At 36.4% G+C, this 26,917-nt stretch overlaps 1 protein-coding gene across 5 annotated transcripts in view; it reads right to left on the bottom strand.

The window, feature by feature from the left end:
• LOC148943258 (uncharacterized) overlaps positions 1-26,917 on the bottom strand; it is a 746,113-nt gene that overhangs the window by 669,214 nt on the left and 49,982 nt on the right. The gene's annotated exons all lie outside the window — the stretch shown is intronic.

A 26,917-nucleotide genomic window follows, 5' to 3' on the forward strand; every position in this document is an offset into this window, starting at 1 on the left:
AGGTATCCAAAAAGCTGTAAAGTAAAGTTGTGGGTGAAAAGGAAGGATATTTCAAATTGGAAAATGGGCTTAGAAGGGACATTAGGAAAGGAACTTGCTCTGAAATGTCTTTTGAAAAGTATTTCTTGGTGTTGAGGTATCCAAAAAGTTGTAAAGTATAGTTGTTGGTGAAAAGAATGGATGCTTCAAGTTGGAAAATGGGTTTAGAAGGGACATTAACAAAAGAAGTTGCTCGGAAATGCTTTTTGAAAGGTATTTCTTAGTGTTGAGTATCCAAATAGCTGTAAAGTAAAGTTGTGGGTGAAAAGGATGGGAACTTCAAGTTGGAAAATGTGTTTAGAAGGGACATTGAGAAATGAAGTTGCTCTGAAATGCTTCTTGAAAGGTATTTCTTGGTGTTGAGGTATCCAAAAAGCTGAAAAGTATAGTTGTGGGTGAAAATAATGGATGCTTCAACTTGTGAAATGGGTTTAGAAGGGACATTAAGAAAAAAACTTGCTCTGAAATGCCTTTTGAAAAGTATTGCTTGGTGTTGAAACATCCAAAAAGTTCTAAAGTAAAGTTGTGGGTGAAAAGGATGGGTACTTCAAGTTGGAAAATGGGTTTAGAAGGGGCATTAAGAAAAGAAGTTGCTCTGAAATGCCTTTTGAATGGTATTTCTTGGTGTTGAGGCATCCATAAAGCTGTAAAGAAAAGTGGTGAGTGAAAAGGAGGGATGCTTCAACTTGTAAAATGGGTTTAGGAGGGACATTAAGAAAAAAAGTTGCTCTGAAATGTCTTTCTACCGGTTTCTCTTGTTGTGTATATCACCAAAAAAGCTACACCGTACAATTTTGGGTGATATCGATTACACCAACAATTTGGAAAATGGTTTAAACTAGAATTTACGGAAAGGAGTTATACAGAGATACGTGTCGGGATGTAGCTATTGTCTTTGGTATCTCCAAAAAGCAGGAAAGTAAATCTTTGGGTGGAATGGAAGTTTTCTGCAAGTTGTAAAATGGTTTTAGGAGGGACATTAAGAAAGGAACTTGCTCTGAAATATCTTTTGAAAAGTATTTCTTGGCGTTGAGGTATCCAAAAAGCTGTAAAGTTGTGAGTGAAAAGGATGGGTACTTCAAGTTGGAAAATGGGTTTAGAAGTGACATTAAGAAAAGAAGTTGCTCTGAAATGCCTTTTGAAAGGTATTGTTTGGTGTTGGAGCATTCAAAAAGCTGTAAAGTAAAGTTGTGGGCGAAAAGGATTGGTACGTCAAGTTGGAAAATGGGTTTAGGAGTGACATTAAGAAAGGACCTTGCTCTGAAATGTCTTTTGAAAGTTATTTCTTGGTGTTGATGTATCCAAGAAGCTGTAAATTAAAGTTGTGGGTGAAAAGGAAGGATGCTTCAAGTTGGAAAATGGGTTTAGAAAGAACATTAAGAAAAAAACTTGCTCTGAAATGTCTTTTGAAAAGTATTTCTTGGTGTTGAGGTATCGAAAAAGCTGTAAAGTAAAGTTGTGGGTGAAAAGAATGGGTGCTTCAAGTTGGAAAATGGGTTTAGAAGGGACATTAAGAAAGTAACTTGCTCTGAAATGTCTTTTGAAAAGTATTTCTTGGTGCTGAGGTATCCAAAAGCTGTAAAGTAAAGTTCTGGGTGAAAAGGATAGGTACTTCAACTTGGAAAATGGGTTTAGAAGGGACATTAAGAAAGGAACTTGCTCTGAAATGCCTTTTGAAAAGTATTTCTTGGTGTTGAGGTATCCAAAAAGCTGTAAAGTAAAGTTGTGGGTGAAAAGGAAGGATGCTTCAAGTTGGAAAATGGGCTTAGAAGGGACATTAAGAAAGGAACTTGCTCTGAAATGTCTTTTGAAAAGTATTTCTTGGTGTTGAGGTATCCAAAAAAGCTGTAAAGTATAGTTGTGGGTGAAAAGAATGGATGCTTCAAGTTGGAAAATGGGTTTAGAAAGGACATTAAGAAAAGAAGTTGCTCTGAAATGTCTTTTGAAAAGGATTTCTTGGTGTTGAGGTATCCAAAAACGCTGTAAAGTATAGTTGTGGGTGAAAAGAATGGATGCTTCAAGTTATGAAATGGGTTTAGAAGGGACATTAAGAAAAGAAGTTGCTCTGAAATGCTTTTTGAAAGGTATTTCTTGGTGTTGAGGTTGTAGCAATAATAAGATTTCGTCCTGCGCTGTAAGGACTGGCTCGCAATTGGCTCACGTGGCCCAAGGATGCGAGCCCTTCGTCCAATGAATTCTTTTAAATATTTTTGATGATTCAAGCGTTCACACGGTTTTTTGCCGTATAAACTTCCTGCGAAAGTGACTGCACTTTTTCTCTTTGCTGATTAAGGACTTTTCATTTTTGCAACTAGATTTAGCTTAATTATAAGAAATCGGAATCATCTTTAGAAAGAAGGAATTTTGGTATTTTAAATACATCGCATCTCACTCATGGTACAAGGTATCCAAAAAGCTGCAAAGTAAAGTTGTGGGTGAAAAGGATGGATGCTTCAAGTTGGAAAAAGGGTTTAGGAGGAACATTACGTAAAGAACTTGCTCTGAAATGTCTTTTGAAAAGTGTTGCTTGGTGTTGGGCATTCAAAAAGCTGTAAAGTATAGTTGTGTGTGAAATGAATGGATCCTTCAAGTTGGAAAATGGGTTTAGAAGGGACATTAAGAAAAGAAGTTGCTCTGATATTGGGGTCTCAGTCCACCATCCTGTATGGTTGAAATTCACTAGCTCAAAAGTGGGCTCTTAGTCGACCAGCCTGAATGGTGGAAATTCACTAGCTCAGACTTGTGGTCTTAGTCAACCAGCCTGACTTGTTGACATTCACTAGCTCAGAATTGGGGTCTTAGTCAGTGTTCAGATTGGAGCTTTTGGGTCCTACTATCTGTTCTTTATTTGTCAATGCCTGAATGCTAATCACTGAACATGATCTAGATTGGGACCACCGTTTAAAGTTGAAAACACACACAAAAATCTCTTGTTGTTATGTGTGTAGTGCAAGGCATGGGAACATCATGGGCAACAGTCTAAACGATGTCGGTGTTAGGTCTCCGTGAATAAGTTCTAAGGCAAGAGTGTAAGTTGGGACAAATTTTTGGAGGTGCCCACCTCACCTGACCAGTGTCTCAGTCAAGTGACACTAAATTGCAAAAAAGTGGAAAGTGGCTCAGATTTTCTAAACTGAGCTGAGACAATGAATAGATACCCGTGTGAAAGTGACTGGAGACGCTCGGCATCCGTAACCAAGTGCTCAATAGAGAGAGGAATTTGGGACAATATTTTGGGGCGTCCACCCGCACAAAGTCTCGGGCAAGTGACCCAAAAATTTAAAAAATGTATGAAAAATTCAAATTTTTTCCGAATTTCGGGCTAAGCTTAGGCAACGAATAGGTACTATTTGAAACATAAAAATGGCTTATTAGTGCTTATAAGGGTGTTCCAAGCATGTACCTACACCTTAGCTAACGCTTCATGACAAATCTCTAACTTCATGACAAATCTCTAACTTGGACACAAATCTCTAACTTTGAGATATGTCACGTCAACCTAGCGTGCCGAACATGTTACCCCCTCAACAGGGTCTTCTTTCCCCGCAGACGTTACTTGGACTATCTGTCTTGGCTTTTCTCTATCTACAATTACCCAGCCTAGTCTTGATGCAACCTATTGCTCAAAATACTTAATAAATTCAAGTCGAAATCACCGGACTCGGTCGAGGCCAGCGGCCTCGACCTCGTTTTGAAAAATGCGCTCCCAATGTGCATGACGTGCACACGTGGTAAACACGCTGAGAATCTAGACCCACAGACTTCAGTTGATATAATTTGCCAGATTAAATTGAAAGTGCGGGTGCCCGAAGGGCACCCGCCTAATTAGCGAAAAAAAGACCAAAATTACTGCCTGGGCTTGGCAAACACATAGAGACAGAAAACGGAATAGCATTTAGTCCCGTTCACTGCCAGTTTCAAGATAGTCCACTATTATTCTGGACTATAGTTAATCGTACGAAAAAGGTCATAGAAAACGCCCCGTTTTTTATACGGTCCTCCCTTCATTTGATATTAATTTCGAATAAAATAGTTTGAAAATTGAGCAAAACTCGTAAAAGCAGAAACCACATTTTAAGAAATTAAATATACTTTTTTTTAATTTAAATATTTAACTAAAACAATAAATGTATTCTTATTCGAAAAATACTATCTAAGTTTCCATTCCTGAGAGCCATTGTCCACAACAAAGTCCGGGCACACCGTCGAATCACCTTTAGTGATTCATTATACAGTATTGACTATGTTATTTATTCGAATTATAAGCATCCCTGGCGCCATTTCACGCGAGCCAGAACCCGTCGACCCGAGGCTCCGACGCACTCGCACCCAGTGCTAAAAGCTAAAGGACCTGGGTACGTTTAGACACCAGTGAGTCCAAACGCACGATATCTGTGTGAACTCCCGCACACAGTATACTTTCAGAGACTTTCAGGTCTAATCACACGGACGTAGCCTCGCACCATGGGCCGTGCGACCTAGTGCAAAACTGAATGTCCGAACCTGCATTTCCTCTCGTACTTTGCAGGATTACTATAGCAACGGCTTTGAACGTCTGTCGGGTCCCACTAACCTGTCTCACGACGGTCTAAACCCAGCTCACGTTCCCTCTAGGTGGGTGAACAATGCTAAACTTGGCAAATACTTCTTCGCAATCATAGGAAGAGCCAACATCGAAGGATCAAAAAGTGACGTCGCTATGAACGCTTGGCCGCCACAAGCCAGTTATCCATGTGGTAACTTTTCTGACACCTCTTGCTTAAAACTCTGAAAGCCAAAAGGATCGACAGGCCGTGCTTTCGCAGTCCGTCCTCGTACTGACAGTCTGGATCAAGCCAGCATTTGCCCGTTTGCTCGTTGGGAGTTGTCTGGCCTTCCTGAGCGTTCATTAGGAGAAATGATTGATAAATTGTACGCTAGACAACACCTGTGTAACTCCCCCTCTGGACAGGGCCCCATAACGGATAGAGATCGCCACATTTAATTGTACTAACGTGAAACCGGACTCAAAAACGTTTTTGACTGTGTGTGTGTGTGTGTGTGTGTGTGTGTGTGTGTGTGTGTGTGTGTGTGTGTGTGTGTGTGTGTGTGTGTGTGTGTGTGTGTGTGTGTGTGTGTGTGTGTGTGTGTGTGTGTGTGTGTGTGTGTGTGTGTGTGTGTGTGTGTGTGTGTGTGTGTGTGTGTGTGTGTGTGTGTGTGTGTGTGTGTGTGTGTGTGTGTGTGTGTGTGTGTGTGTGTGTGTGTGTGTGTGTGTGTGTGTGTGTGTGTGTGTGTGTGTGTGTGTGTGTGTGTGTGTGTGTGTGTGTGTGTGTGTGTGTGTGTGTGTGTGTGTGTGTGTGTGTGTGTGTGTGTGTGTGTGTGTGTGTGTGTGTGTGTGTGTGTGTGTGTGTGTGTGTGTGTGTGTGTGTGTGTGTGTGTGTGTGTGTGTGTGTGTGTGTGTGTGTGTGTGTGTGTGTGTGTGTGTGTGTGTGTGTGTGTGTGTGTGTGTGTGTGTGTGTGTGTGTGTGTGTGTGTGTGTGTGTGTGTGTGTGTGTGTGTGTGTGTGTGTGTGTGTGTGTGTGTGTGTGTGTGTGTGTGTGTGTGTGTGTGTGTGTGTGTGTGTGTGTGTGTGTGTGTGTGTGTGTGTGTGTGTGTGTGTGTGTGTGTGTGTGTGTGTGTGTGTGTGTGTGTGTGTGTGTGTGTGTGTGTAAGCCATTATCAAAGCCTAAAAGTAAAGTACAAATTAAAAGCAGTCAAAAAAAAAGAAGAAAATAAAGCCATTTGGTTTTGATTTTGGAAAATGTCCAAAAAGTCTGTTTTTTTTCAAAAAGTTGCCTTTTTTTGACTCAATAGTGTCCCTGTATCCTTCAATGTAAAAAAGTGTCCAAAAGCCACTAAAAGTGTCCATTTGGCATCCTAGCTAATTGGTTTTTTCCAAATTTTTAAAGAAAATTCGCAATTGAAAAGGGGATTTTTGCGTTCAAGTTATGTTAATTTCTGATAGTTTTGAGTTTTGAGTCGATTATTTCGTACAAGTGAAATTAGGATGAAAATCAACAAATTATCATATTTTAAGTTTAAATTGGAAAGTATTCATATGAAAGAAAATTAAATTAGGCACACATAAGGGATTTTGCTCGTTTTGAGTTTGCTTCGATTATTTCCTACAAGTTAAGTTAGAATGAAAATATTCGCAAGTTTTTTTTTATTTATTTATTTAATTATGTAAAAGATCAAAAGTTTGTCTTATCCTTAACTCCTTACTCTTTATTGTGAAGTTGACTTTTTTCCAAATTTTTTAAAGAAAATGGGGGTCCCGCCCTTATATACAAAGTAGCTTCAATCTGTTATAAGTTTTAAACTTGCTCCTTACTTTAGTTGAAAAATCTTTTATATTTGTTTAATTACATTTCATAAGACTGTAAAGAATTTTGAAAGCAATATTTTTTGCCAATGCAGAAAAAGATCAATATTTCAATAATCTCTGTTTCCATTTCAGGAAATAAAAAATGACAGAAAGATGTTTCATTAGCCTCGCTGAAATACCTGGAATTCGGAGACAATTGAAGTCCTCTACAATAGTGATAAAAAAACTAACAGAAAGTGAGTTAAAGTCCTGTGCTCTGCTGACATCAGGATCTTTACATCCTCGTTATGACGAATTGGACTTTCATTCCAAGTGTGAAATAAGCGAACCAAAGAAGGAAATTCCACTTGATATGAAAGATGAAGCACTTATAGGAAAAGTAGAAAAGAAAACCCGGAAAACCCAGCAAAAGCTGAAAAGAAAACTTAGAAACTCTGAGAATACGGAAACGACGTGGTCGGTTGAAAACGGAAAGATAGATGGTAATGAAGAAGACAGAAGCCTTGTAAAGAACCTGAGGCTAAAAATAAGTTCCACAAGCAATACATCTTCAATGGCACATTCTAAAAAACCGTATTCCAATATCGGATAAACCTCTTGAAACAGAAATCTTGCCAGTTAATTCTACTTGTATAAGTGAAGTAGATTTGTCTAATATTTGTTCAATCAAAGTTTAACATGAATGGGAAATTATATTTTTTTTATATACTGAAAAATATCGTAGGAATTTGCCAGTGAGAAATGGGTTGACTATGTTTACTTTTTAAGTTTCTTTTGGAAGAGATTAAACTTTGTTAAGATTATTTGCTTATGGTTTCTTTTTTCAATTTGAAGTGTTTCTTTTAAAAGAATCTTTTCATAGGTGACGTGGAGCGACATGACTCAATAGTAACCGAAACTCTAATAACCAATAATCCTACTTAGGAAGTTTCAAGCTCCTATCTGCAAAAATTTGTAATTAATTCCTTGAAGTAATTTGTACTTATTGGATAAAAATGTGAAAATTATATGTTTTATGAAATTGATCATAACACTTAAATTATTCTATCAGATACAGTGGCACTTTAAGATGAAATTTAACTTGCATATGCTTGTGAGTATTAAGCATTTACTAAACTCTTTGTTAATACAAAAAATCATGAAGACTAAAAATATCAACTTCATAGCAATGTCTCTTGTAAGCGTCAAATATATTAAGTAACTGAGCTTATTCTTTGTATACTTGATGCAAGCATCCCATTCTTTAATTACCCGTGAGGCATTCTTAACCATCGCAATATCTTTACGCAAGTATCTTTTCGCAAAAAATTCGCAAATCTCGTAAACTAAAGCTTGTGATTATAACGACCACAGAGTAACTTCGCTAATACATGGGTTGGGATGGGGGATCGGAGTCCTTTGGGGGTGTGGTAGGGGACCTCAAAACACTCTTCAAATGGAACTTGTGTATTATAACGACCACCGACTCCATGTAACTGAACCCCTGTATAACTAAAAACCTGTACAACTGAACCCCCGTGTTACTGAACTGTCTTACTACTGAATCTTCGTGCAACTCCACCCAATAATTAAGCCCTTCGGGGACCTTTAGATCCTTTTTAAATTGACAATACTCCCCAAAACATCACGTGTGTATTATACAGTGCATAACCACTCATCTCCTCCAATTCGCAAATCCCATTACCCCTTTTTTTGCAAATGTTAATCAAACATTTCCGATTCGTCGTTAGGTATTTTTCAAATTTATAACAAATTACCTCAGTTAACAGCTCCTTTGGGATTACCTTAAATGTTAATCAGTTTAATCCTTTTTTTTCTCCATTGATACAATTAATCACTAAATAATATTGTTCATTGTTTACGTAAATTAAGGTATCTCTTGCCTTACAGAAATGAGGAGACAAACCAATTTTTTTGTCTGCTTTTCAAAATGATCGTATTTAGAAATATGTCATTTAACACTAAGAAGTAAATTGAGTAATCCCTTTCGCAATAACAATAGGCTTAGCAGCGATTAAATCTCATTGTCGGTGACAATTCAATCAGATCACAGTAACACTTTTCAGTCATTTCTCGTTAAATTGACAATACTCTCCAAAACATCACTTGTGTATTATACAGTACATAATCATGAAATCTCCTCCAATTCACAAATTCGATTACCCCTTTTTTGCAAATGTTAAACAAACATATCCAATTGTAAAAGCTATAAAAAATTTTCCAATCACTAATTACCCTTTTTTTTATCTTGCCTCCTATCAATTCTGATTTTCACCCGTGAGGCATTCTTAACCATCGCAATACCTTTCCACAAATACCTTTTTACAAAAAATTCGCAAATCTCGTAAACTAAAGAAGTAATTACCCTTTTCAAAAACATTAGTCGTTCTATTAATGAAACCCATGAAACGAATAGCCAAGTTTAAAAAAAAAACTACTAATCAACTTACAGATGAATGACCACGGATTTAACCTAAAAAAAAAACTTGTATATCATGAACTAGAAATCTACGTCAGAAAAACTTGTCCTTAATAGGACCGGTATTAAATGACCCTGGTAACCCAATGCATTGAAAACCTACACACATATCCATGCCTCAGGCGTAGGTTTTTCCTTGTCCCTTTTCAAGTAATTGGGCGCTTCTCTTGGCAAAAGTGCAATGACCAGTAAAATAGGACTACCAGAAAAACCGGAAGGAACGTAAAGGCCGCAAATAAAACAGGATGGAACATAAAGGCCGCAAATAAAACAGGATGGAACATAAAGGAAGCAAAGTATAAGGTAACATACTACTGGAATTTCTCATAGGAAGAAGGAATTTTTCATAGAGGGGGCCAGATTTCCTGGCATTATTTGAAAAAGAGAAAGAAACAAGTTTTCTCAACTAAAAGTAAGGAGCAACATCAAAAATTCAAACAAACAGAAGATACTACGTATGTGGGGGAACGCCCCCTCCTCAATACCACTCTCTTTACGCTAAAATTTTGATTTTTTGTCCCAATTCTTTAAGAACGGCTCGTGGAAAATAAGGGTTCTTTAATTAGAACAATATGAAGCTTTTTTTCTTACAAATACTAAAAACTTCAGCGTTAAGAGCGAGGCATTGAAAAGGGGACAACCCCACTAATAAAAGTAATATTTTTTGTTCCTTTTAACTGTTCACATTTGTGGAGGGACAATAACGAATATGTCTGACGGAAAGACGTCAGTAATCATTCTCCATCAGAAAATGCAGACGATATTTTATTTTTTTGTTGAGTTTAATTTACCAAAATATATTCCGACAGTTCATCAATTTTCCAGTAACATGCCTGATTTTTCTAATTTTGACCAATCCTTCCCTTTAATATACCCATTTCAGAATAAATCAAACCAAAAGGATGTAATTGCATCCAGATTGTCAAAATAGTATAGGTAAAATGTCTTAGGAACAGAACAGGGTATCAAGATTTATTTTTGCGAAAAAGTTGAGGGGGTGTAAAACTAAATCATGTTCCAAAATATGCCACTAAAAACATCCAATATGTTTTAAATATTCATTAGCCAGGTCTTGTCCAGGGGGGACAAAGGGTTTATCCCCCCCCCCCCATTGAAATTTTTGTCTGACTCGTAAAAACATAACAAAAATACGTAAAAACAAATTTCGATGCGCTTTTAAAGTTTGCTTTCGTAACCCCGCGCCCCCCCCCAACAGGGCCGTATCTTGGATACGGCTCTGTCCACTAGTATTAGTTTATCAAACAGTTCGTGGTAAAGAATTGTGAGTAAGGAGCGATGCGGCTCAATTTTTGAACTTTCGATATCAATAGATCAAAAATATCTCTTTGCCGGATCAATTTTACGTGTAGAGATGGTAAGATGAATTGCCTGGGGGAAATTTCTACCGGGTTGGAACTGTCTATAAGATCTTACCGTGGATGGGATTTTCTATGAGAGAAGTTTTTTAAGGGGAAATTTTCTGTGGTATAAATTCTTCAGGGGGAATATTCCATAGGAGCAACTTTCTGCTAGGGAGGGGGAAGAATGCTAGAAACAGTTTTTGTGGATGGGGGATTTCCGGCATGAGTTAAAAAAAATCAGAAACTAAAGTTATTTTTAAATTAAAGTGTGCCAAGATAAATTTATCAACTGGAAACGTCCGCAAAAATTTTTCGGGGTGAATTTTAAGCGAGAATGGAATTGTCTTGGGGTAATTTTCTTGGTGTATTTAACATAAGAGGAACCTTGCAAAGAGGAATTTTCCACAGGGATAAGGAATTATTCATAGAGGGAGCCAGATTTCCTGGCATTATTTAAAAAAGAAAAAGAAGTTTTCTCAACTAAAAGTAAGGAGCAACATCAAAAATTCAAACAAACAGAAGATACTACGTATGTGGGGGAACGCCCCCTCCTCAATGCCACTCTCTTTACGCTAAAATTTTGAGTTTTTGTCAATTTCGAAATCAGTAGGTATCAAACAGTTCGTAGTCACGGATTGTAAATTTAGTGACTCCTGTTAATAGTAACTGAAAATATAAAAAAATAGTTTTGACAATAATATATCAACAAAAGAATTAGCTTTTTATAATGATTCCGACTATATAAAATTTATTAAGCTTAAAATAAAAAAGAGGCAAATCAGAGAATCCTAGTTCAGAGATTTCAAGCCTTTCCTCAAAGATAGATTTTTTTTTTTTTAGAGAGAGAGAGAGAGAGAGAGAGAGAGAGAGAGAAAGAGAGAGAGAGAGAGAGAGAGAGGGAGAGAGAGAGGGGGGGAGAGAGAGAGAGAGAGCGAGAGAGAGAGAGAGGGAGAGAGAGAGAGAGAGAGAGAGAGGGAGAGAGAGAGAGAGAGAGAGAGAGAGAGGGAGGGAGGGAGGGAGGGAGAGAAAGAGAGGGGGAGGGGGGGAGAGAGAGAGAGAGAGAGAGAGGGAGAGAGAGAGAGAGAGGGAGAGTTGGGCACGGATGCTTGTGTGTTCCTTTTTTGTTTTAATCTTCTTCCCAGGCTGATCGTACCAAATCAATGGTTCAAAGATATGTGAGGAATACTTAACCGAGCGGGAAATAAAATTCTAGTACCCTTATTAAGTAGGAAAGAACATCGCACCACAGCACGAGTTTTAACTCTAAAAATTAAGTTCATCTGCTTACCTGTAAATAAAGGAGGGGGAGATCTTTTCCCTTAAAAAATTAGGAAGAATCCCCAGGAAAAACGTAGAAGTTTCAAGCTCCTAATGAGGAATTTTGTATTTTTTTTTTGCCAGAAGAAAGATCACCATTGCATTTGTTTTTTCATTTTTTTTCCCCAGGGGTGACCGTATTAAACCAATGGTCATAGAAAGTCGGGAGAAGGCTCATTCGAACGGAAATTAAAAGTTATAGTGCCCTTTTTAAGTGGCCAAAACAATTGGAGGGCAGCTAGGGCTCCAACGCTAATTTTTTTTCTCAAAGTCACCTGATCCAAATTTTAAAGATATGCATTTTCTTCAGCATAGTCGAAAAATGTAAAAACTATATCTTTCAAGATGACTTAATACCCCACAGTCCCCAGAGGAAGGGCTGCAAGTTTCGAACTTTGCCCATTGTTTACATATAGTATAGATTATTGCGAAGTATACGTACATTTTCAGGGGGATCTGGCAAAGGAGAGCTGGGAGAGGTGTTTACACGGGAGGATCTTATCGTGGAGGAATCTTTCATGGGGCAAGAGAATTTTCCATGAAGGGGGTGCCAGATTTCCCAGCACTATTTAAAAAACGATTAAAAATTAAATTTTAAAAACAAGTTTTTCCAACTGAAAGTAAGGAGCAAAATTAAAACTTATAACGAACAGAAATTATTACGTATATTAGAGGGTTCGCCCTGTCGTCAATACCTCGCTCATTACGCTAAAGTTTTTCTTAACACTTTCGTAAGAGCTATTTATACTAATTAAACTCAGTCTGATTCAGGGGTCATTCTTAAAGAATTGTAACAAAATTCGAACTTGGAAGTGCTACACTTACACTGCTGCACTAATTTTAGCAATTTTATTGTTAAAATTTAGATCAAAGTTTAGATCGTACAAATTTGAGAAAAAGGGTGGGGGAGGGTGCCTATTGCCCTCTATTTTTTGATTCCTTTTTATTTATACATTTAGAATCAGCATTATAGGCCTATTCTTTTGACATTAAAATTCCATTTTTTAAAGCTTCGATTACTATTCAGCCGTATCGCTCGTATTTTTTATTACGTATATGAGGGGGTTCTTCTCCTAGTCGATGTCTCGCTCTTTACGCTAAAGTTCGAATTTTGTTCGAATCACAAAGGCCGTTTAATTAGAATAGATAGCTCTTTTGAAAGTACTAAAAAAAAAATTTTGCGTAAAGAGCGAGATATGGACTAGGGGGCAAATCCCTTCATATACATAATAATTTCTTTTCGTTCTAAGATTTAATGTTGCTCCTTAATTTCAGTTGAAAAAACTTGTTTTTTTAATTTAATTTTTGAGTGTTTTTTAATGATGCTGGGACATCCGGTGCCCCCTTCATAGAATTGCCCTGTCCCCCCCGGACACACCCTTCATGGAAAGATCCTTCCACGTAAACCCCTACTCTTACCCCCTTCTCCAACTCCTTCCCCCCAAGAAAAAAACATCCTGAAAATGTCTGTATGTTTCCCACTAACCACTACTATGTGTAAACAATGGGCAAAGTTCATAACTTGCAGACTCGTCCCCGGGAACTGTGGGGGATTAATTCCTCCTCAAAGACATATTTATTAGATTGTTTCTATGTTGAACAAAATGGCTGTCTCAAAATTTTAATTATATTACTTCTGGAAAAAAAGAGCGTGGGAGGGGGCCAAGTTGCCCTCCAGTTTTTTGGTCCCTTAAAAAGGACACTATAACTTTTAATTTTCGTTCAAATGAGCCTTTTCACGATATTATAGCACTACTGGATCGATGCAATCACCTTTGGGGAAAAAAAAACACAAAAAAACACACAAATAAACACGCATTCGTGATCTGTCTTCTGGCAATAACTACAAAATTCCACTTTTTGCAGATAGCAGCTTGAAACATCTACAGTAGGATTTTCTGTTACACTGAATCTGATGGTTTGATTTTCATTAAGATTCTATCACTCTTAGGGGATGTTTCCGCCTTCTTTCGAAAATAAGGCATTTTTTTCCGGCTTGTAACTTTTGATGGGTAAAATTAAACTTGATGAAACTTATATATTTGAAATCAACATAAAAGTCCAATTCTTTTGATGTATCTACTGGTATCAAATTTCCGTTTTTTAGAGTTTCGGTTACTATTGAGCCGGGTCGCTCCTTACTTGCAGTTCGTTACCACGAACTGTTTGATCGCCCTTTATTTTCCATGGACATTCTCTATTTTTATGAAGAAACAAATGTTTACTACAATTTTCCATTTTCTCCCAAACATCCTTGCTGGCATGCTTCTGGCATACTCAGCGTTCAGGCAAATTGTGCTTCCCTTGTTAATGCGACTGGCTGCGTTCTTTAAAATATTTTTTTTACGGAATATCTATCAACAAAAGTCAGGACGTGCAAGCTTTGCCTCCTTTCGTAATTTTCTTGGCAGGGCTTTTGGTAATGGTCTAAATTCATCTCTTGATACAGTGCTGGAAGGAGGCATCATTAGACATTGGAGTTCCAAGGGTTATTAACAATTTTATATGCTCAAGAAATAGAAGCTGTTATCAACTTTAGCATTATAACCTGAGAATGGCCTGTTGAAGGTGAATTGAACCCGAGCTGTTGAAGATGATGCTTATACATCGTAGTTGAACTTAAAATTCTTGAATAGCAAAGTTCCAACCTGTTATCAATACATAATGTTACTCAGGGTCACACTTATTGGGTATGCCGTCCCAAGGAAATAGCGGATCTCGTGCAGTGATATTCTTTGATTTGCCATGGCGCAATCTTTAAATATCTGAACTTTTAATTTATATTCAAAGGAGCCCTCCCCCGAGTTCTTAGGACAATAGTCCAATGTGATCACCCCCCGGGGGAATAAACAAGTAAATAAGCACGATCCTGTCATCATTCTTCTCAGAGAAAGTGCAAAATTTTACGTTTTTGCAGATAGAGGCTTGAAATCCCTAAAATAGTTCTCTCGTCTGCTGTCTTTCCAATGAGCTCTCTTATAGGTTGGATTTGATGGTATAATCTTAATTACGAGCCCCCACCATTTAGGGGGGTTTTCCGCGTGTCATGAAAGCATAATGCTGTTAAATTTGTAAGAATGCCACAAAATATTGGTAAAATTGTAGTACAAACGACAGTAAGATTGGTGATTTCATAAAGCTATACTCTTTTTTTTTAATTAAAGCTTCCTGCCGGCCCAATGCTCTCTTCAAGACTCTACCAATTAGAATTAAACCATGAAATAATCCGTAATTTCCCGTGTCATGAAGGCATAAAATCTAAGATAACCGTGGTTTTCCCACTGGAAAGAAATTGTGATCAATGATTCAACTAGTAAAGCTTGGACTGGTACCAAAAATTTCGTTTTCACAACCGCAGTATCTTTTCCATGCAAATCAGCTTATAAATCATCATGTTGAAATGAATGGCAGGAACACCTGAAAATTTTTGTTAAAGAAAGTTGTTGCTAAGCTTGGGCTTTAATTGGAAGAAACCATATCTCATTAATACTTACCCAAAGACTAACCTGGGTTGTTTTTTACTTACCATTAACCAAAATAAAGCCACTTTATTCAATTACGCACCGTAATTTTTAGAGATTGTATTATTTGAACAAAACTCATTCCCACAAATGGCTTTGTTAATTTTAATTTGGAAATCTCTTTAATTGTAAAAATACCCGATATATCATGTTTTGGGCACGAAAAGATTATGTCGCTAAAGGTATTCTATTTTAAACAATTTTGCAATCCATGAAAAGTCTATTAGATTTAAAATGTTTTAACATTAAAATAATGATGGCTTTTATCTTATTTCAGTAACCTCTTCATTTCCTAAAAGCAATGATTAATACAAGAAAAATACTCAAAAACGTCTTTATTACCCAGCACTACATGCTTTATAAAATCCAATTTGAACAACTCCAGTCTAAATTCACTCATAAATCTTCTCAGTGGTCAAACAAATCAATAAATATTCCTTTTGAATATGTTCCGCTGTCTCTTTTATGGAGTCGGTAAAATGGGCATCGGAACAGTTGATGAAATCGTTTTATTGTTTTAGATTATCACGTTGTAGTAATAGTACAGAAAAATGAGCCTCTTCCTTGCTTAAATTGAAAACTAGAGAATTGATAACCTGAAATTTTATTTCGTGTAATTTTAGGCCCTCCCTTCGGAAATTCATTTTATCTGTGCATTTTTTCCAGTTTTTTGCTACTTCTAGGGGAAGTTTTTGGATAGTAGCCTTTATTATTAAAAATGGTTATCTTTAGAGTACAAAAATAAGGCTTAAGGAGTGTGTCTACCCTCCAGTCCCTACGTTTACGATAATTTCCACATAGATTTTGAAAATAACTTTTTCTGTATTTTTATTCAAGAACAAGAAAATAGCCCCTCCCCCTCCATAGATTTAGACAATTGCCTTTTTTTGTACCTTCGTAAAAAAGGTCTAAGAAATCATCCCTATTGCACACACAGATTTTCACGAATTGGTGTTACTGATTTCTGATAGTTTTAAGCTTGTAAAAAAAGGTAGTGGGAAAAGCTTTAATATATGTCTGTCGATATATTACTATAATGTGCATAATTGTTTTGATACGAGTTGCTACACCTTCTCAGGGTCGTATCTAGGATTTTTGTTCGAGGGGGGGGGGTAGAAAAGATTTCAAAAAATGTGATAATTTCGGAGACCACACTGCCTTTCAATGACGATAAAATAAAAGTTCAAAATAGGGATAAAATCCTTTTTAATAGACAATGTATAGAAATTCACAAAAAATCCCAGATATTTCGGTCACATATACAGTGACCGAAATATCTCTTATATCTATATAAGAGAATATAGGTGTCAGCATACCTAGAAAAACGGAGTCAAATTCCAAAATGTAATAGCAGGAGCATAGAAGGCCATATCCAGGGGGGTATAGGGGGTTTGAAACCCTCTCAAAATATTTTTTCCGACTCGAAAAACATAACAAAATGCATATAAAGAAATTTTAATACGTTTTGAAATAAAATAAAAGTTCAAAATAGGGATAAAATCCTTTTTAATAGACAATGTACAGAAATTCACAAAAAAATCCCAGATATTTCGGTCACATATACAGTGACCGAAATATCTCTTATATCTATATAAGAGAATATATGTGTCAGAATACCTAGAAAAACGGAGTCAAATTCCAAAATGTATTAGCAGGAGCATAGAAGGCCATATCCAGAGGGGTATAGGGGGTTTGAAACCCTCTCAAAATATTTTTTTCGACTCGAAAAACATAACAAAATGCATATAAAGAAATTTTGATACGTTTTGAAATAAAATAAAAGTTCAAAATAGGGATAAAATCCTTTTTAATAGACAATGTATAGAAATTCACAAAAAAATACCAGATATTTCGGTCACATATACAGTGACCGAAATATCCCTTATATCTGTATTAGAGAATATAGATGTCAGCATACCAAGAAAAAGGAAGTCAAATTCCAAAATGTAATATCCGGTGCATAGAAAGCCATATCCAGGGGGGTATAGGGGGTTTGAAACCCTCTCAAAATATTTTTTCCGTCTCGAAAAACATAACAAAATGCATATAAAGAAATTTTAATACGTTTTTGAAATAGAATAAAAGTTCAAAATAGGGATAAAATCATTTTTAATAGACAATGTATAGAAATTCACAAAAAAATACCAGATATTTCGGTCACATATACAGTGACCGAAATATCTATTATATCTATATAAGAGAATATAGGTGTCAGGATACCTAGAAAAACGAAGTCAAATTCCAAAATGTAATAGCAGGAGCATAGAAGGCCATATCCAGAGGGGTATACGGGGTTTGAAACCCTCTCAAAATATTTTTTCCGACTCGAAAAACATAACAAAATGCATATAAAAAAATTTTAATACGTTTTTGAAATAGAATAAAAGTTCAAAATAGGAATAAATCCTTTTTAATAGACAGTGTATAGAAATTCAAAAAAAAATACCAGATATTTCGGTCACATATACAGTGACCGAAATATCTCTTATATCTATATAAGAGAATATAGATGTCAGCATACCTAGAAAAACGAAGTCAAATTCCAAAATATAATAGCAGGTGCAATGAAGGCCATATCCAGAGGGGTATAGGGGGTTTGAAACCCTCTCAAAATATTTTTTCCGACTCGAAAAACATAACAAAATGCATATAAAGAAATTTTAATACGTTTTTGAAATAAAATAAAAGTTCAAAATAGGGATAAAATCATTTTTAATAGACAATGTATAGAAATTCACAAAAAATCCCAGATATTTCGGTCACATATACAGTGACCGAAATATCTCTTACATCTGTATTAGAGAATATAGATGTCAGCATACCTAGAAAAACGAAGTCAAATTCCAAAATGTAATAGCAGGTGCATAGAAGGCCATATCAAGAGGTGTATAGGGGGTTTGAAACCCTCTCAAAATATTTTTTTCGACTCGAAAAACATAACAAAATGCATATAAAGAAATTTTAATACGTTTTTGAAGTAAAATAAAAGTTCAAAATAGGGATAAAATCCTTTTTAATAGACAATGTATAGAAATTCACAAAAAAATACCAGATATTTCGGTCACATATACAGTGACCGAAATATCCCTTATATCTATATAAGAGAATATAGGTGTCAGCATACCTAGAAAAAAGGGAGTCAAATTCCAAAATGTGTTATCCGGAGCATAGAAGGCCATATCCAGGGTGGTATAGGGGGTTTGAAACCCTCTCAAAATATTTTTTCCGTCTCGAAAAACATAACAAAATGCATATAAAAAAATTTTAATACGTTTTTGAAATAAAATAAAAGTTCAAAATAGGGATAAAATCATTTTTAATAGACAATGTATAGAAATTCACAAAAAAATACCAGATATTTCGGTCACATATACAGTGACCGAAATATCTCTTATATCTATATAAGAGAATATAGATGTCAGCATACCTAGAAAAACGAAGTCAAATTCCAAAATGTAATAGCAGGTGCAATGAAGGCCATATCCAGAGGGGTATACGGGGTTTGAAACCCTCTCAAAATATTTTTTCCGACTCGAAAAACATAACAAAATGCATATAAAGAAATTTTAATACGTTTTTGAAATAAAATAAAAGTTCAAAATAGGGATAAAATCATTTTTAATAGACAATGTATAGAAATTCACAAAAAAAATACCAGATATTTCGGTCACATATACAGTAACCGAAATATCTGGTATTTTTGTGAATTTCTATACACTGTCTATTAAAAATGATTTTATCCCTATTTTGAACTTTTATTTTACTTCAAAAACGTATTAAAATTTCTTTATATGCATTTTGTTATGTTTTTCGAGTCGGAAAAAATATTTTGAGAGGGTTTCAAACCCCCTATACACCTCTTGATATGGCCTTCTATGCACCTGCTATTACATTTTGGAATTTGACTTCGTTTTTCTAGGTATTCTGACATCTATATTCTCGGAGAGAGATCAGAAAGAACTACCCAATTCCTATGAAAAAAAATTGTAAATGCTGATGCAGTTTTGAATTTGAGCCTAGCTGAGTGTCCTCTACCGATTAGAATGCATTCTCTATGACTGTTTTCTTTTCTTTTTTAATCTTATTTAATGAACTGCCATTAATAGCGTTTACAGTTGACCTGGTATCTCCATAACTAAACTATATTTGGACTTTGTTATTTAAGAACGACATGTGATGAAATCTTTTTATTTGGACGTAAAGTTTACGATATTAAATTTTCTGAATCAAAGATAAAATATTTTCCAAAATGCAGTTGCACCGATTATAAATTATCGCTTGTAATTTTTGCTAACGCGTATCTTCTAGCTGTATATTTTTTAGTTCTCGCTGTGGTATATCTTTAACACGCACATTTAATTTCTTGGTTTTTTACTTTACTTCTCAATTCGTTCTGCTCCTCGATATAGCATATCCTGTTACTGCACATTTCTTTGTTCTTCGCTTTTACTTTCAAATCATTTTAGCTCTTGCTGCAGCTTATTTTTTAACCGAGTATTTCTTTAAAAAAGCAAACCTATGTTTATTTTGATTGGCTCATAGGAAATAAAAAGCTTTTTTTTAGCTTTATAATTTTTATTGCATTGTTTGTTATAATTTTTATTTTTATATGCTATTGCTCCCTAAGGGTTGAAGTTAAGGACTAGTTGAAGAGTTTATAGTTTTTGATAAGCAGTTTGATTCAAGGTTGTTTGTCAACCTGCTTCATGGTAAGACTTTGCTCCTTGATGATATCAACAGCAGTCATCAACAACAGTATATCAACAGCAGTCTTGGAAATTATATTCTGATTTTAAAAATGCTTATCTCGCATAATAACACTATGAGCCTCTAAAGGCAATTTAAAGATGAACATAACCCAAGACAGTGGCAGATCCAGGGAGGGGCAGGGGAAGGGGACACCAGCCTTCCAGAATTGTTTTCGGGCGCCCTCATTCCGTTTTTTTCTGTTTTTTACTCTTTTTTAAAATAAATTTGTCAATTTGGTCGATTATTGGTGCCATTGTCCATTCCTCCTCCAAAGATTTTGCTTATTGGCACCCTTGTCACATTGTGCCTTTCCTCCGAAGATTTTACTCTAGATCCACCCAGCCCAAGAAACGTTTAATCTCTTGAACAATAAGCCTTTTGCCCTGCAAAATACTGTCTAAAAGCTAAACGTTTTGAAAAAACAAAATTCTAAGGCGTGGAATTTATCATTTTCTTTTGACTGCTACTCACTTAAGCACCCAGCCGCCCGAAGCCAATATAGCTCCACATGCTCCTCCACTATCCCAATCTATTCGGAGCTTCTCTCTCTTCTCCCAGACAAAATTCACACGCTCCCATAGCCTTTTCTATATCCTTTAGGACAAAGTCCATCAAAATAATCCATATAAATTAAGATAAAACGCAAACCTGCTTAATTTCGGACTTCAAACTGAGGACAAAGAGAGTTTAATGACCCAGACACTCCTCAATTATCGATCTAAGAGTGTAAACTTGGTTGACGCATCTCCTCTTCTTAAAAGCAAGCTGTTGTTCGCTTAAGACTTTATCCAAAGTATTTCTAAGTAAAAGTATCATTCTAAGTATTTAGTTTCTTACAAAAGTCAAGCTGATACCTCTATAATTACCCCAATTACTCTCATTATCTTTCTCATAAAGGGGCTTATTAAAGTTTTCCTACGCTAGAGTGTCCCCTTTTTTAAGGATTACATTTATAGTCTTCAGTGATTGCTCCTTAACTCCACAGCCCCCCTATTTCAAAAATACATTTACCCAACTATCGGCACCAGAAGTGTGAATATTTTTCGAATTGTCCTTTGCCCTTCCTTGCAAAATACCCCTTTACCGTTTCATTCTTTTCTATATCATTTCCTTTAGTTTTATCATGGTTTAACATGGCTACGAATCAGGCTTGTATATATTGGATTTCATTGTCGCTTGTCTTCAAACCGCAGCCTTTCCTTGATGTCAGGGCGTCACCACAGGCTCGATAGAACCACCCTGGGAAAAATACAAATTCTTCCTTAAAGTTGTGACCTATTTAGATCGTGGCCAGAAATGTCAATGTGTCAGTTTTAATAAAGTAAAACAACTATGAAGTCGATATCGAGGCCGAGCCCCAACAGGGCTACGCAACTGGTTTGTTTATATCGTTTCTCATTGTCAATTTTCTTCTAACTACAGACAATGTAAGCCTCATCTTGATTTAATTGGCTGGGCCCCGGCACGGCTATTTAGATCGTTCTTAGCCAGAAATGTCAATATACCAGTTTTAAGAAAAAACTAAGTAGCCGATTTCGAGGCTGGGCCCCGGCACACGGCAATCACGTATATATTGATTCTTGTTGTAAGTAGCAACCTCTAAATGAATAACTTTTGTTTGCTACTCTTTCCTCGGGAAAATGGAGGGCTCCATAAGAAACAAATATAACGTTGACTCGCTCTGATTCGCAAAGTCGCTTGTAATTTTTGCTACCGCGTATCTTCTAGCCATATATTTCTTTGTTCTCTCTGTGGTATATCTTTTACACGCACATTTCGTATCTTGGTTTTTACTTTATTTTTCAATTCGTTCTGCTCCTCGTCGTAGCTTGTCTTGTAGCTGCATATTTCTTTGTTCTTCGCTTTTATGTTCAACTCGTTTTAGCTCTTGCTGTTCCTTATTTTCTAACCGAGTATTTCTGTAAAAAAAAAGTAAAAATTTGTTGATTTTGACTGGCTTATAGGAAATGAAAAGCTTTTAGTTTTATAATTTTTATTGCATTGTTTGTTATAATTTTTATTATTATATGTTATTGCTCTCTAAGGGTTGAAGTTAAGGACTAGTTGAAGAGTTTATAGTTTTTGATAAGCAGTTTGATTCAAGGTTGTTTGTAAACCTGTCTCATGGTAATACTTTGCTCCTTGATGATATCTATGTTCCAACTCACTGATATATCTGTTACAACTGTCACTTCTTGTTCTTCTCCTGTTTGTCCTCTTACGTTTGGAAATGACGGAATAAATACGATGTTTTCTTTCCCGCGTCAGACGGTTTTCGTCCTTGTAGAGGGTATTAAAAATGGTCCGATTGCCATTTACTCGATAAAATATATCTTACCTTGTTGAGAAAGACATGAAATGGAATTATTTTGGTACTATTGAAGACAAGTAAAGAATTGAGACATAAATTTTTCACAGTGTTAGAAAGAAAAATGCTTAGTTTTGTAAGTACTGGAGAGAAAGTTATGCCATTTCTGTTGAAGTACAAATGCTCTTTCAACAGAGCGTATACCAGTTTGAACAAAAGTTTATATAGATTTATTTTGAGGAGCTTCTTTTACTATTTTCCGATCTCGCTTTGTACAAATTAATTGTTTTTTAATCGCATATTACATTCACGACTTATTAAATTTATTAAGTAAGTCATGTTTATTTATAAATCCTGACACAACTCCTGACATAAAATGCAAGATTTTTTTTTCGGAGCAAAAAAACCGTCTGGTTTGCATATTCTTTTAGTCTTGACAGTAAATATTTAGATTATAGTTGGTATTTAGATACCTAATGCATATACGACTAATGCATCTTACTTAATTACTTTCGGTGGGAACCAGAGGAAGGACTCTTCTTCTCGGCACCAATGGAATTTGGAATTACTTCCGATAACCACTTCGATACGTCGGCTGCAGTTTCTCCTGACGATCTTCAGCTTTCCTTTGTCCCGTCTCCGACCATGCCTCGGGAAGTCTCACCATGGCTCAAGATCCTCTTTGGATTTTGAAAGATATTTTTTTTTCTGTCCTCCCCGATGTTGTCTCCAGAATGGTGCTAGCTAATAGATGAGGATGTCCCGAAATATCGTGATTTTGGGGCGATGCAAGGTGTGGCCGAGGAGCTTCAGTTGACGTCTTTTGATGACAAGAAATAGCTTTTCAGACTGGTCGTATTCTAGACCACCTGTAGATTCACAGTTTATAGCAAAGAGTCATGTTAGAATTAACAGTTACTAATCCTGACACGAAATGAAATATTTTTCTTCCTTAGTAAAAAATTTGCCTAACTGGCGTGTTATATAAGTTTTGACAGTAACTATTCAGAATAAATGGTTTAAAACCGTCTTACCATTGGTTGTATATGGTGTTTTACTTTGCAGTTTTTTTTGTTTTTTTTTATTTAAAATAAATTAAGATAATAAGTGTTTACCTACTTTAAGAAAATTTAGGGGTGAAAAATAAATGAAATAAATTTTGATCCAAATACTAATTTAAAAAGTTAAACTACTCGGAATCTAATTTTGTTTTGAGTTGACATAGCTAGGCTGGGTAATGCTTCGCTCCCAGAAATGCCGACACCTCGATATTCTGAACATTTCGAAGATAATAGTGCTATTACTAAACTTATATCTAATCAAATTTATGTCTTTCCATTTGTTTGTCCTTTATGCATTACTACACTGTTGATCCTATTGCCAAGAAACCTTAAGAAATTATTGAGCACTCTCTTGCACATCGTTGTCTGACTCTTTCCAGATAAAAGGCAAACTCATTCAGCCTACAAGTAAATCTACTGTGAAAAGCATGACGTTTGAGAAAACCAATGTTCAAATTTATCGATTCAGTGCATTATCAGGTTTTTCAATTGACTCCCCAATGAAACCGATTGTTGTGGAAAACTTTCTGCGGTAGGGGGGGGGGGGTTCTGGGGGGACATTTTTCCGTGGGGGAAGAGAATGTTCTACACAGGGATTTTTCCAGGATGAAAATGGTCCGGGGGGAGAATTTCAAGTGTAGAGAATGGTTTACGGTAAGTTTTCTGAGAGAGGAGGTATTTTTCGCGGGGGATAATTTCCACGTGGGAATTTGAGTTAGTAGGCCTATCATAAAAAATACTCATACCTGAAATAGATGTCATGGAATACCCGAATATTTTCACCTATATTTAATTTTAAATGAAAAGGTTGTATTGTATCCGAAATAATTTAAATTCTTATTTTTAGTTGATATGAAAGTGAGTAGTAATATAAATTAATCTGGCAATTTCTCAAGAGTGCTCGAGCCCTCGGCCTCCCCATGTACTATACAATTTAAACAAAGAACATAGCGGCACCTCTTCCGTTTTTGGTTGCAATGTTTTTTTTCTACTTTTTCCCAAATTTCTCTTGAAAATATCTTTTCACTCTTTATTCTACTGTTTAGAAGTGTATAAATTTGCTATTCATAAATAGAACAACGGAAAAATTATTCCTCAACAGAGATGATTGTTTCAATTATTTTTTTAGGTGAAACATTTGTGTTATCAACTGAATTTAGAAGAACAAAATAAAAATTAGCTACCAACATCTTTCTACCAAAAGCTTCTAACTTCTCGTAATTGTTGTCACTATCTTGTTACAGCACAGTTGATAGATGATCTGCTGGGCAATAAGGGGCCCGGAGTTCAATCCCCACTGCAACAGGATTGAGCGACAAGCTTGCTACTTGTCCCTGTTAAAAAAAAGTCCCAGCAACTGACGCCCTATGCACGCCTGGGCGTCACTCCGACACCCTATGCACCAGCAATGGCTCTGGAAGATCTTTTTCCTTGAATTTTTTGTCACTGATTGGATTCGCATGCGTGTACGCGGAAAATTTTCAGGGAGGGAGGGTGGGGTTGCTAGAATTTACCCTAAAGGGAACTAGATACTATGTTAATAATACTAATATATTAATAAAATGTTATGTTCAAGTTTTGATTCAAAATCTTGGACGATACAGAGGCAAAACAGGGTGCGATAGGAGGAAGGGGGCCTGGTTGTCATTAAGTGACCCTAGATTGGCCAAATGTAGTTTGGTCCTTAAAAAGCAATAGAAATTTTCAACTTCAAATTCATTGAGTTCCTGTCAAAGTTTCTCCGATCGCAACTATCATATAAAATGGTCAAGAACCAAAAAAAAGAAAAGAAAAAAAACACATGAGACGCACATGGCAACGGTACCGTTTAACATGTACTGTATATACTTTTCCCAGGATTTCAAGCTCAGCAGTAAAATTCCTAATTTTTTCCGGGATTTCCAGAACTCAAATTTACAGGAGAAAAATCTCAAAGGGTCGTGACCCAGTGGGACATTATAATTTATTAAATATTTCCGCATTGATGAAACTTGTAACATAAAATAATAATATAGATAAATTGACAGTAATAACAAAAGTATAAAAGTATATGAACATAATGATAATAAAAAATATAATTAACACAGAATTTTTAGGTTTTGTTTAACATACATATGCTTTTTCAGGAATGAAATTCTAAGAACTTGGGAGAAATTCCAAGAAATGTCAGCTTCATTAAAGACAACACAAACCCTGAGTTACTGCCATATTCCCGAAACTTAAAACAAAATCAGTACTTGTACTTACTTGTACTTGGATCAGGACACAAGCTATGTAGCTCTCCCTGGCGACAGGATCTGGCAGACTGTTGAATTCCACAGGTTCCTCTTTTTGGGTTAATGGGGCGATAATTTGGAGCCGTGAAGGGTCGCATCTGCGACCATATCTCCGGAATCCGCCAATCGGTTCGAAGTCAGATTTGACGGGGTTGAGCCAAGTTTTGGCTTGTCCTCCATGTCGTTTCTCAGACTAGGGCATCATAAATGCGAATTTTCATTTTCTGGTGGATTTCCTTCCTTTTACATAGTGGCTTCCACAGCTGTGCACAGACAGAAGCAAATGCAATGCGGCGTTGGATTTCTTCACTACATCCGCCGTTGATGTCAATGTACGATCTGAGATACTTGAATTTATTGACAACTTCAATCTGCTTTTAGTTAAGGCTTATAGGGGTAGAGTTAATATTCGGGTCATTAGACATAGCTTTAGTCTTGTCAATATTAAACTTGAGCCCCACTAGGGCTATAACTTCGCAGGCTTCAGAAGCATATTCTGGGCTTCGCCAAGGGATTAGCCAAGAACAGCAACATCAACGACATAATCAAGGTCGATGGTACTGAAATTAGGACTAACCTTGACTCCTTCGAAGTTTAGCATTGCTTTTTTTTTTCATTACCCAATTGACGACTAAATTGAATAGTTCGGGAGAGAGTACACACCCCTACCTTACACCGAAGTCGATATCAAATAGCGAAAAAAGTTCTCCATTGACCTTGATGCTGGCTCGTGTATGTTGATAGTAAGCCTGAATGAGTCGTATGATCTTAGGTGGGACACAGTCCTCTTCCATTTCCATCCAAATTCCTTCCCGGATGACTGAATCGAAGGCCGTAATGAAGTCGATGAAGACAGCGATGGTTATTTATTGATGCTTGGCTCTATATTCAAAGATCTGCCTCAAGGTGAATAGTTGGTCAATACAGCCCATGCCGGCTCGGAAAACAGATTGGTCGGGATGGGTTCTAACGTTGTAGACTTTGCAGAATCGGTTAAGCAGAATCATTGCAAAGACCTTTGCCGCAATGCTCATTAGTGAGATCCCTCTGTAATATTTGCATTCAATGCGGTAGCCTTTCTCGAAGACTGGCAGTATAACTGAGCCTTTTCATTCCTGGGGAAACCGTTCCGAGACCAGATTGATCAGAAGAGCTTATGTAGTTTCTCAGCGAGAATAGGAGCAGCTGTTTAGACTTATATCGGAATAGAATCTATTCCTTGCGCCTTACGATTCCTAAACTTCTTGATTGCCTCTTTGACATCTCTTGTATTGAGAAAAGTGATATTTGACTTTGCTGCATGGGGCTTGTTGATTCGGAGGTACTGAGATACGATTTCTTAGCTGGAGTGCAGTGGCGAGATTACAGGGAGGTGTTTGAGTGGACGAGATTCTGTGACTAGGGTTCAGTAGATTCTTGAAGTAGTACTGCCATCTTACAAATAGGTCTTCTTTTCTTGA

Source organism: Artemia sp. Qi Xiang Cuo, chromosome 15 (genome assembly GCF_049724085.1).
Source record: "Artemia sp. Qi Xiang Cuo chromosome 15, ASM4972408v1, whole genome shotgun sequence".
Classification (NCBI taxonomy): Eukaryota; Metazoa; Arthropoda; class Branchiopoda; order Anostraca; family Artemiidae; genus Artemia; species Artemia sp. Qi Xiang Cuo.